Genomic DNA, 11,779 nt, shown 5'->3' on the forward strand with positions numbered 1-11,779 from the left:
TTTAAGATTTTGTTTATTTATTTGAGACAGAGAGAATGAGAGAGAGAGAGCACATGAGAGGGGGGAGGGTCAGAGGCAGAAGCAGGCTCCCTGCCGAGCAGGGAGCCCGATGCGGGACTCGATCCAGGGACTCCAGGATCATGACCTGAGCTGAAGGCAGTCGCTTAACCAACTGAGCCACCCAGGCGCCCTCCACTCTCACTTTTTAAAAGAAGCATTTCATCTTTAATTTACAAAAATCCCCAACAACAAAATTCAATCTGATATCTTTGCTCTTGGGTGTGTTGAGCTTTTGCTCTGCTGCCTCCCAGAACCGCAGGAGCTTGGGCAGGTCCAGTTGTCTTACTTCTCTGAACTTGAGGGTCATCATCGGTAAGAGTTCCTGTAACAGAGGGTTAGATAAAGCTGTGCCTGGAAAGCACTTGGAAGCTGCCTGGCACATAGTTACTTCAGTCATTCCACTCTTCGTCTGTCCTTCCTAGTTTTCTGAAACTCACGTCACACACACACAAAACAGCTTTTAAGTCCATGTCCGTAAATATAAAAAGCTCTTATGTGACTTTTCAGTATTGTCTGCCACATTTTCATTCTTTCTTTGATATTTATAGCATCTGTTTTATTATCTGTTTTATTGCAATCTCCTTGGATGCTTCTGCCTCTTCCCTTTTGATCATCTCTCCTCCTGGAAGCACTTTCTGAGGGACTCTTTTCATTCTCCAGCTTCACCCCAGATGACTACAATTATTTTCATGCTGTTAACAGCCACTCATTGACAACTGCCATGTTTGCGTTTCCAGCGCAGACCACTCCTCCAGTTTCCAGACCTGTAGATCCAACTGCCTATCCAATATCTCCTTTGGAATAATTTAGGCATACCCCAAACTCAAACTGTCTAAAACCAAACTGACGATCTACTTCCCCTAAATGTGCTCCTCCACTGTTTCCAAATCTCATGAACAGCACTTTCACCCATCCAGTTAATACATCCAGAAACTTTAGGAGTTCCTCAACGCCTTACACTTTGGACATTATATCCTGCCCAGATCTTCAATCAGGTCCCTCAACATATTGATTTTGTATCATAAATATCTTTAAAATCTGCCTCTCCTCTCTCTCTTTTTAAATATCTTATTTATTTATTTATTTATTTATTTATTTATTTATTTATTTATTTATTTGTGTGTGTGTGCGAGAGAGAGAGAGCACAAGCAGGAAGTGAGAGCACTAACATCAATCAGAGGGAGAAGCAGGCTCCCCGCTGAGCAGAGAGCCTGATGGGGGACTCGATCCCAGGACCTGAGCCGAAGGCAGCCGCTTATCCAACTGAGCCACCCAGGTGCCTCTCCTTTTTTCTTGTACCACCACCACCAATACCACTGTAGTCCACGCCACAGTCACTTCACACCTACATTGTACCAGCTTTCTTTTTTAAAGATATACAAGAAACTTGTATAAACTTTTTTTTTTAAAAAGATTTTGTTTATTTATTTGACAGAGAGAGATAGTGAGAGCAGGAACACAAGCAGGGGGAGTGGGAGAGGGAGAAGCAGGCTTCCCATGGAGCAGGGAGCCCGATGCGGGGCTCGATCCCAGGACCCTGGGATCATGACCTGAGCTGAAGGCAGACGCTTAAGGACTGAGCCACCCAGGTGCCCCTGTACCAGCTTTCTAACGATTCTGCTTGCACCCTATAATCCACTTTCCAGGGAGCATCCCAAATTGTTGGTTATTGCTGTCCTTCGTCTGGCATGTCAGGAGCTTCCAATGCCTATTTTGTTGAATAAATGTATTTCTCTGGGGTCTACTTAAGTAGTACTGAATATCACATTAAATAATATATGTAAACCGTAAAACAGGATTTATAATGTTGCTAATATTGACTTTAATACCTTAGAAGTAAATCCCACTGAGTGTGCAAAGCTCTACCACGTTTTGAGGGTAAATAAATTAGATTCAAATATATGGGAAAATAAGGAGAAAGATGAGCTGCTTGAATAGGAGAGGGTCAATTCTTTCACCCTTGCGTTTCTATTTGTAACAATGTTTCTTTGTTTTGTTTTGTTTTGTTTTGCTTTGCTTAGCTTTTTACTCCTGTTGGGTTTCTGAAGTAGCTATTGATTTAAGACTTTTGATGTAAAGACAAAAATAATTTATCTTCTGTGATAAAAGAGAGACCATGTTCATTATTTTCACTCTGGGGAAAATTAGAATTCAACCGGGCATGATGAGCTGGCAAATGATCAGAACACACAGCACACACAGTACAAAAAAAAAAAAAAAAAAGAGAGAGAGAGAAAGAGGAACCATACATGGTGGGGGTCAGGAGCCAGCTCCTGGACCATATGAGAGAAGGAAAAGAATAACCTCAGAGTCTGGCTGGACCACAGGAGACCACAAAGCACTACGTGGTTGAGGGGTAAAGTCTGGAGGACCCACCTGAAAGCAGAGTTTGTGGGAACTGTGAAACAATTATTCCATTATGCTCCACACTGAGCAAACCTAGAATATTCTGCTTTTCAAGAGAACCAGGATGTGGGAAATGTGTGTGGGAGTTGGGAGGAAATCCACAAGCATGAATAAGTGCTGAGAACATTAAATCTGTATGGATTATTTCCACATGAAAATCCTGAGAAGGTTTGCAAAAAGGAAGACAAAGTCTTTTCGAGTGAAACCTTCCTGTTTTCAGAAGAAACCTCTCCTAAAATCACTTGTAGCGAATCTCTGAAGAACATTCCTTTGAAGGCCTAGTCTGGTAGATTATACGTGGTGATGGGAGCCCGTAGTTTTGCTGGGGGAACTCCCTGGAATGAATGAATACCATAGCTCTGCACTGTGTATGAAGAGGGGCTGGGATGAGGCAGTTGCTTAACGTGGCATCTATCTGTACACAGGGGGTTAGGCTGTAATGAAATATAGAGGGTGGGATTATTATTGCTCATTTTGCTAGTACTGTTTGAAAGATATGGCTGAGAAACTTAGTGTTTTGGTTAGTTATTCTGTGGATCCAGAGGATCTAAGAAAATATGGTCACAGAAAAAAAAATTGGGGGCCAGAATCTGACTTTTGATGATCTCTTTGATGATCAGCAGCATATTATCCTGACTAGGATTGGCTAAAGGATGGAAAAGCTTTAATTTCCTTAGTATGGCTACACAGGGACCTTTTGGACAAAGACACGGAATGACTTGAAAAGGGTTGAGAGAGGGCACAGTCTATAATAAGGGGTTGGTGACTCCATGAGGGGAGGCTCCTCATTTTTATTTATTTTAAATTTCTATCTTGATCATATTTTTAAGTTTTTATACTGACAGAATACAATCGTCCCCTTCCCCTTGTTATACAGATATTTCTAAGTCTTTTCGGGTTTATTGTTCTAATACATTTCTGACAAGTAGTGACGAACCCATCTCTCATCTGCACGACACTGTATAGTGCGATGTAATATTCAGACATTGAGAAAGGTGTGCTATAATGGAAGGCCCTGTGCTGTGATGCGGGGTATGTGGTGTAGGGGCAGGAGGCGATGACCTATCCCTGGGCCTCAGATGCCATTCTTTGCCTTTTGGAACCTCTATTTTCTTTCTTAATTAGCAAAAAACAAACAAAAAAACAACAATGAAAAACAAACAAACAAACCCGACACCCTATCATAAAGTTTTCCTTACAAACTTGCAGCCTCAGCCTTCATGTAGTATATATCTGTGAAATCAGAGGTTGGCTGATTTCTAAGAGGTTGGCAGTGGAATAAGTTCACAGAGGATCTTAACAGAGCCCCAGGATTTGTTTGCTCCTGATGATGTTTTGCATTTTGGCTTTCATCACACTTTGTAGAGGATCTGTGTTGTTCTTTTACCTGTGAAGGGATGGGCTTTGCTGGAGATCTAGTTAGTATTTTGTGTCCTAGATCTGCTACTTGGTATAGAATGATCGTGGATTATTCCTCTTGTAGTTTGAATGTAGTACTCACTGATTTATGGCTTTTTAATGTCTGCAATTCAGACTGTTAGTTACAGACTTAATCTTTCTATGATCTCACTGACTTACTCTCAGGATGGTCATCTGGTTCTAACATTGCCATTCCACTGTTCTCCAGGACTGGTTCAGCTGGAAGGTCAAGAATCCTAGTTCTGTCCAGGGCTCTAAGTAACCCATCACAAACACTATAGACTTGATCAACAAGGACAATCTATCCATATAACAGATGCTCTTCAGTATGTACCATCAATAAAAAAGAGTGTGTATTTAACATAGGAGCATAGTTGGCATTAGTCAGGGTTCTCTTGGTTACAACCGAATGAACTTAATAACAAAAAACTATCAGCTCACTTAACCAGAAAGTTTAGGAATGATGTCTTCAGGCACAATTGGATCTAGAGTTTCAAATCTTCTCCTTCATAGTCTCTCTTACCCTCTGTTCGCATTTGTTTGTCTCTTCTTCTCTGTGCATGATGGTCTCTTTACTTTTTGTTATAGACTGCCTCCTTCATGTGGCCAGGGAAGATGACCACTTGCAATCACAACTTCACACCATCCTAGTTTGACAACCAGTAGAAAGAAAGCAGTGCTCTTCTCCACTGCTGTATATCAATCCTAGGCAACCCCCACTGGGGAAGGTAATAATGGGATTGGCCATTACTGAAGCATAACTAATATTCCATCAGAAACATATAGAATGAAGGAAGTATTTCCCAAGGAATCAGAGGATGGGAGGCAAAAAGTATGCTAGACAATAGAAATTACAGGTTACTACAGTTTGATGCATAAGTTATCTCCTATTAGAACTCTCCTGAAGCTGAATACCAAGATAGTTTATAAGCTATCTGATGACCAACATCCAACCATGACTTGACTGGTGCGGTGATTAATTGTATATGTCAACTTTACTGGGCCATGAGGTACCCAGATATTTGGTTAAATGTTATTCTTGATCTGACTGTGATGGTATTTCTGGATGAGATTAACATCTGAATCCCTAGACTAAGTGAAGAAGATTGCCCTCTCCAATGTGAGTGGACCCCATCCAACCTGTTGAAGGCCCTAGAACAAAAAGCAAAGTAGGAGAATTCATTCTTCTGCTTGACTCCTTGGCCTGGGACATACACTTCTCTCCCTTCAGCTCTGGTTCATTGGATTTCTTGGGTCTCCAGCTTGCCAACTACAGGTCTTAGGACTTCTCGGACTCCACGGTCACGTGAGCCATTTCCTTATTATCAAGCAACCTCTTTTTTTCTCTCTCTATCCATATATATGTATAATATTCTGCATTTTCCAGAGAATCCTGACTAAAACAATTAGGGATATTTGGGTGGCAGACAGGAGAAGGGATATCTAGACTACAATATCTGGTTGCTATCTAATGTCTTAGCTTCAATTTTCTGTCACTGGGATATTTTTCCCCACCCGATTCCAGAAAGTACATTGTTGCCTTTTATGGAGTGACTGTTAAAAATCAAAGTAAGAGATTTTTGTTTTGAGTTTATGCCTTCTCAATGTGTAATTTTAGATATTATACCATGCAAGAGAATGAACTCTACCAAATAGCATAAAATGTTGAAAAATTTTTATACCTCCTATATGATGTGATCTGATTAAAATTCACTTTGCTTTTTCCAAGAACTCAAGAGAAACACAGAGGAGAAAATCCAATGTATTAAAATTCCATGAGTACTGGGGATGGGTAAGTCTAGCAATTTCCTTTCAACTATGTGCTGGAATTAGAATATTATGTAGAAAAGATAATTCTGGCTTAAACTTATAACCCATGAAAATGAGTAAATTATAAACCTGGCAAATACATTTTCCAATTTCTAAAAGATGTTTAGAAATAAATTCAAAAGAGCATCAATGGAAAAATGGAGGAAACAGGCTTACCTTGTGACAAAACAGGAGATAAATGAGTTTTTAAATGTCATTGTGCCACATAACCAACACCTCTTTCATGACTCTTATTAACATGCTCCTACTGAATGCACCTATATAGTTTCTTGGAAGCTTGAGATCTGAGGATCAGATTTGATGATATTCCTAGAATTATCCGGAAACCAGTAGAGTTGGGTAAATTTCTTAGGATTTTTTCCCCCCAGACAGGCTAACTTTGTGCGTGTGTGTTTTTTTGCTTTCCAAATAAGAAAAGAAAAGAAAAAAACACTTTTTGGGGCTGTGGTCACAAAATTAACCATACCAGAAACACAGGGTGTTAGATTTCCTGTTCCAATTTTTAGAACAAACATGCAATTTAATACTTAAAATTTTTAGTTCATCAGTCTAATTTACAATTTACATCAGTGTACACTGTATTGCAGTTCTAACTAATTGATAGAATACAAGGTAGAATGGTTTTTACCACACTAATCTTGGCCATCAACTAGAATTAAAAAGAAAAACAGGCAAATCTTGAAATGATTACAGAAATTGTATCTGAGTAATAGATGTCAGGTCAAACCATTAAGCCAATCCAATCCATAAATTGTGGGATTATCTAAAATAATCCAAACTGGCTGTATTATATAAATAAATTATATAAATAAAATTTGGGGTGGAATTTTTCAAATCAGAGCTGCACTCTGATCTTCACTGCCTGAAGTGGGCTGAGTCACTTCTCCTTGTGCTTTGTAGAACTGACAGAAGTGGGCCCCTGGAGGGCACATACTCTCATGCAGTGTTTCAGACTCCATTACAACAGTCTTCTCAGTGTAACAAGCTGAAAGAAAAGGCACTTTGAAATGTGTGCCAGCCTCCTGGATTGCTAAAATGACTGAATTTGATATATTGAAAAAGTTCCTCCCTTCTCCATATGGGGAAAAGACAGGGGATGACACAACAAAGGCAGGGAACATAAAATATTCCTCAGGAACTTTCTGGGCTGAAAGCTTCCCTAACTGAGGCTGGAAAGTGAGAGTGGCATTCCACATGCTCAAGACCACTCCCTTCCTGACACCCTCCAGCAGTAGTGGTTGGTCTTCATTCAGTGGAAAGAGTTGATTCAATTTGCTCAAGATGTCTATTAGGTAAAGAACTCCATCATTCTCAAATGACAGCCCACCCCTTCTCCCCTCTCCCACCCCTCACCAAATTTCAAAGTGTTGTGTCAAAGATTAAATCATACCCTTGGATCAACATGGCATAATCAGGTAATACTTTTGAAAAAAAAAAAAGATTTAATTATTTTAGAGAGGGGAAAAAGAGAGAGAGAGAGAGTAGGGGGAGGGGCAGAAGAGAGAGAGAGCCTCTCAAGGGACTCCCTGCTGAGCGCAGCCTCACTGTGGGGCTCTATCTCCTGACTCTGAGATCATAACCTGAGCAGAAATCAGAGTCGGAGGCTTAACCAACTGAGCCACCCAGGTGCCCCGTCAGCTAATACTTTTTAAGTAATAAGAGCATACATTTGTGTTTTTGTTTTGAGCATCAGTTTTATAAGAACTTTGGAAAAACAGTTATATAATAAATAATATGAAACAAAATGTATTGTGTGAAGTTTGAAGTTAAACCTGAGACTGTGAAGATAGTTTCTATTGTAGTTGTATGGCAAACCTCCATCTCCTCTGGAGTTCACCTTAACTTTCTGTCCATAGGGCTGCATTGAGAACAACTGTGAATAAACCTAAGCATCCCTCTGGCTCTACTTTCATGGAGAGTTATATGCTTTTGCCTCTAAATCTCACATTTCACATTTGTGTCACCACTGGAAGCCTATACTTCCATGCTTTTATTTAGATAAGGCATTATCAGGACTTACTTTTTCCTATCTGGCCAATTTCTAATGCTCCTGTCTGAATTCTCTCACGTCTATACTAAGATATGAGAAAAGCTAAATAGCTTTGAACAATAACTTGGGATATGCATTATTCTTTAGTAGTTTTGTTTTAAAATAATTTTAGATTTACAGAGGAGATGCAAAAATAGAGAGTTCCCATATACTCTATCACCCAGTTTCCCCTAATGTTAACATTTTATTTAATCTTGGTACATTTATCAAAACTAAAAAATTAACATTGACACAATACAATTAATTGAACTGCAGTCTTTATTCAGATTTCCCTAGTTATTCCACTAGTAAACTTTTTCTGTTCCAGTATCCAGTTGCACTTAGGGGCTGTTTTTTGCTTTTCCCTTTCTACTTTTAAATAACACAATAGACACACATTACCATTTTTAAAAGCTTTGATCTTTCATGATTATTAAAGGGTATTAATAGCTCCATATTATTTTTAAAATAGTGTTAAATTCTTACATTATATAGGCTGAACTGCTTTAAATCAGTAAGAAATTTGTTGTGTGAAATTTTAAAACTTGAGTATAACAGGAAGATAGGTTAAAAAAAAAACTACAACCATTTCAAGAGAGCATATAATCTCTTTCCTTCTAGCAAAATCTTTTTTACCTAGGAAATAATTTTCTGATAGGCTAGATTTGATTTACTACAGAAAAGCTCTGAATAATTTTTGCTAGGGATTTTCCAGCCCACTTACAGCTCAAACTAGCACTCTCTTATGACACAGATATATTTTGAGGTGCTTGGAGGCAAGAACCTGTTCTTGCCCGTTTTTGTATCTTTAACATTGCCTTAAACTTGATAAATATTTGTTGAATTAATGAACATATGAAATTTCCTAGAATCTTCAGGCTGGAGTGAATTTGAAAACTTGACACTTTCAGGTTAATTAGACTCCAGAGCCTTCACCTCTGACTGCCTTTGGGATGTTTTGGTGTAGATAGTGTCAAAGAGGTTGATAGGTGATGTGTTATAGACAGCTTCATGGAAATGTCATGAACCCTTGTAGAATACTTACTGCCAGAAAACTTGCCAAGTTTTAATGTCTGTTTCCTTTTTCTGAGAGAACTAACAAGAGGCCTTATCTTCTCATAAATGTGCAATCAAAATATTATCGAGAAATGTGGTCATAGCACAATGACAAACATCAAATGAAGTACTGGTCATATCCTGCTTAGATGTAAGCAATTTCCTAGTACTAAAGGTATTATTCAGAAAGCAATCATTCTAAGGCTTTCTATACTGATGTGTACAGGGCTCTAGGACAAAATTTGTCCAGTGATCACTCTATTGATCTCAATGTGCCTGGGTTTTCTGTCATCTTCCTCTTTCAGTTCTGGAACTTTTATTGATAGATTAATGCAAACATGTCTCTTGATGTTACATACAATTAGTTGTTTATGTATTTTAAAATATTTTTATTAATAATTTACAGTATTAAAGAATTTAAGTAGGAATGCCTTCATATAACTGTAAACAAAGAATCCCTGCCAAAGCCAGAAAAAGTAATAGCTTTTTTTTTTCTTTTTAAGCCTAAGGGACTTGAAAGTCTAAATATGTTGTCAAGACTAATTGCAGAATTTATTTTTTTTTTAAGATTTTATTTATTTATTTATTTGAGAGAGAGAGAGAGAGAGAGAGAGAAACAGCATGAGAGGGGATAGGGTCAGAGGGAGAAGCAGGCTCCCCGCCGAGCCGGGAACCCGATGTGGGACTCGATCCCAGGACTCCGGGATCATGACCTGAGCCGAAGGCAGTCGCTTAACCAAATGAGCCACCCAGGTGCCCTAATTGCAGAATTTAAATCTTGAGGGTGTTAGTTTCTTATTGGTCTATATTTTATCCAGGCAGAATGTCAGCTGTGTCATAGCATGATGATCTGGGCCTCATATTTCCTATATCATCCAAAACACTGAGAAGAGAGCCTTGGGAGAGGGGTCCTGAGTCCATATTGCCACTAGAAAAAGATTGTGGCATTGGCTATGACCCTGGAACTCTGAACTCTGCAAGTAGCCAGCCACATTATTTCTACCCTGTTAATCGATGCTCCTGGAAAATATTTTGACTGGGACTACTCAGTAAGAGGTGAGTATGCCAGTATACACTTAATAGGATCTTAATAAACATTGCTGATTTGATTGGGCTTATGTGATAGGATCTGAAGAATCGGTCATAGTTTTGAGCAGGAGTGGACAAACTTTTTTTTGGTCTCTCAAGTCTCTCAAACTACTCAACTCTGTTCTTGTAGCTTTAAACTATTTTATTTATTTATTTTTAAAGATTTTATTTATTTGACAGAGAGAGCACAAGCAGAGGGAGAGAGAGGGAGAAGCAGGTTCCCTGCTGAGCAAGGAGCCCGATGTGGGACTCAATCCCAGGACCCTGGGATCATGACCTGGGCCGAAGGCAGCCACTTAACCGACTGAGCCACCCAGGTGTCCCTGTTCTTGTAGCTTTAAAGCAGACATAAATACTTTATAAACAAAAGTTTATAAAGTTACTGTGTTCCAATAAAACTTTATTTATAAAAACAGGTGAAGGGGACAGCATCTGGCCCTTAGGCCAGTTTGCCAACTTGGTTTAAAATCACAAAATGTTCTGAGTCTTTCCTAAGGCAAACCCACATTTCGAACAAACTTAAGTGGATTTAGACTCCTTAAAATAACACTTATGCTAATCAGAACTTGCCACTTTGTTCTGCACTAACTGTCTCCAGGATCTTATTGCCTCAGAATGAGACTCAGGTCAGACATTTGTAGGTGATCTCCTAACATACAACCAGCATATTGAATAAGAGTTGATTTTGACTTATGACATACGTAACTCTACCAATCATTTTAATTATAATTTGATGATTTATGGTAATGACTAACTCAAAAATTATTTCATTTGATTCACATGGACACAGTGTGAAACTTCAAACTCAATTTAGTGAGAAATATTTGCAGAATAGGTTTCTACTCTACCAAATTTTTGGTGAATGTTACGTTAATCAGACACTGATTTAGGTCTCATTTTACACTTGACTGGTAAAAATGTTTCTCTCTTGTCTTAGTGAAATGTGCTTCGTTTGCCTTAGGAAGCAGAATAGAGTGAACCTGTTGCACTGTCTTTGCTTACTCGCATTTCATTCTTCCCTTGCTTCAACATTTGTTGTGTACCTATTATTGTGTGAGGAGGAGGAAGGAAAGACTAAGAAGCATATGTAAATTAACCACGTTTAAGCCAAGTAATTAAAGATGGTAATTATATATTTAATATAATTACAAATTCTGTTCCTTGTTTTCAGGTACTGTGAAATGCTTGTGTTGGGTGGAACTGAGAGTTCCTTGCAAACATTCCAGTGCCTTTCAGGCAGCTGTTATTAGCAGGCAATTACTTGGTGGTTTCTATTAATCAACCTGGTCAGGTTTAACTTGAAGTCACTTGCTCTTGTGCTCAATCTCTTAACAGCCAGCATTTGGTATCGACGGCTGAAACGTCTCTCCGCACCCCCCTCCTCCGGCAGCAATTGAAATTAATTTGGTTTTCTTCCTGCTGTGCTTACCCTTGTGGAACATTATTTCTTCTTAGTTCTTGACATATCGGTTGCTTGATGCATAACTTGTGTTCAAAGTTGTCCTCCAGCAGGGCAGCCAACCTAATCCCCAGTGAAGAGACTGGCCCAGCTGGTAACCCAGCATGACACAGCAGCAGACACTGAACCCTAACCCAGGTCTGCTGGTCCTCTGCCCTCTTCGCTCTACTCCACCTGCCTAGTTTGGGATGAGACTCTCAAAGGGGCTTTTGTTAAAACTGTAATTTATGTTAAGAGGCTATACACTTTGGTAGAAGAAAGGGAGGCTCTGAGATTAGAAAGACCTGGTGTGGCATTTTTAAAAATTTTGACTCCACCCCTTACTTGTATGACTGGGGCAATTCATGAAGTCATTGAGGTACACAGAGATTAATCTATTGACAAGAAATTGACCTCATAAACGATTGTGGCTATTACGAGAATAGCCACGC

The 11,779-nt window shown here is 39.1% G+C and overlaps 1 long non-coding RNA gene across 1 annotated transcript in view; it reads left to right on the forward strand.

The window, feature by feature from the left end:
* Window positions 1-1,584: 1,584 nt before the first annotated feature.
* LOC118020773 overlaps window positions 1,585-11,779 on the forward strand; it is a 12,864-nt gene continuing 2,669 nt past the window's right edge. Inside the window, exons 1-2 of the long non-coding RNA XR_004682003.1 lie at window positions 1,585-5,677; window positions 9,619-9,856. This is a non-coding gene — a long non-coding RNA (uncharacterized LOC118020773). The remainder of the gene's footprint in view (window positions 5,678-9,618; window positions 9,857-11,779) is intronic.

This window comes from Mirounga leonina, unplaced genomic scaffold, assembly GCF_011800145.1.
Source record: "Mirounga leonina isolate KUSES-001 unplaced genomic scaffold, KU_Mleo_1.0 Mir_174, whole genome shotgun sequence".
Classification (NCBI taxonomy): Eukaryota; Metazoa; Chordata; class Mammalia; order Carnivora; family Phocidae; genus Mirounga; species Mirounga leonina.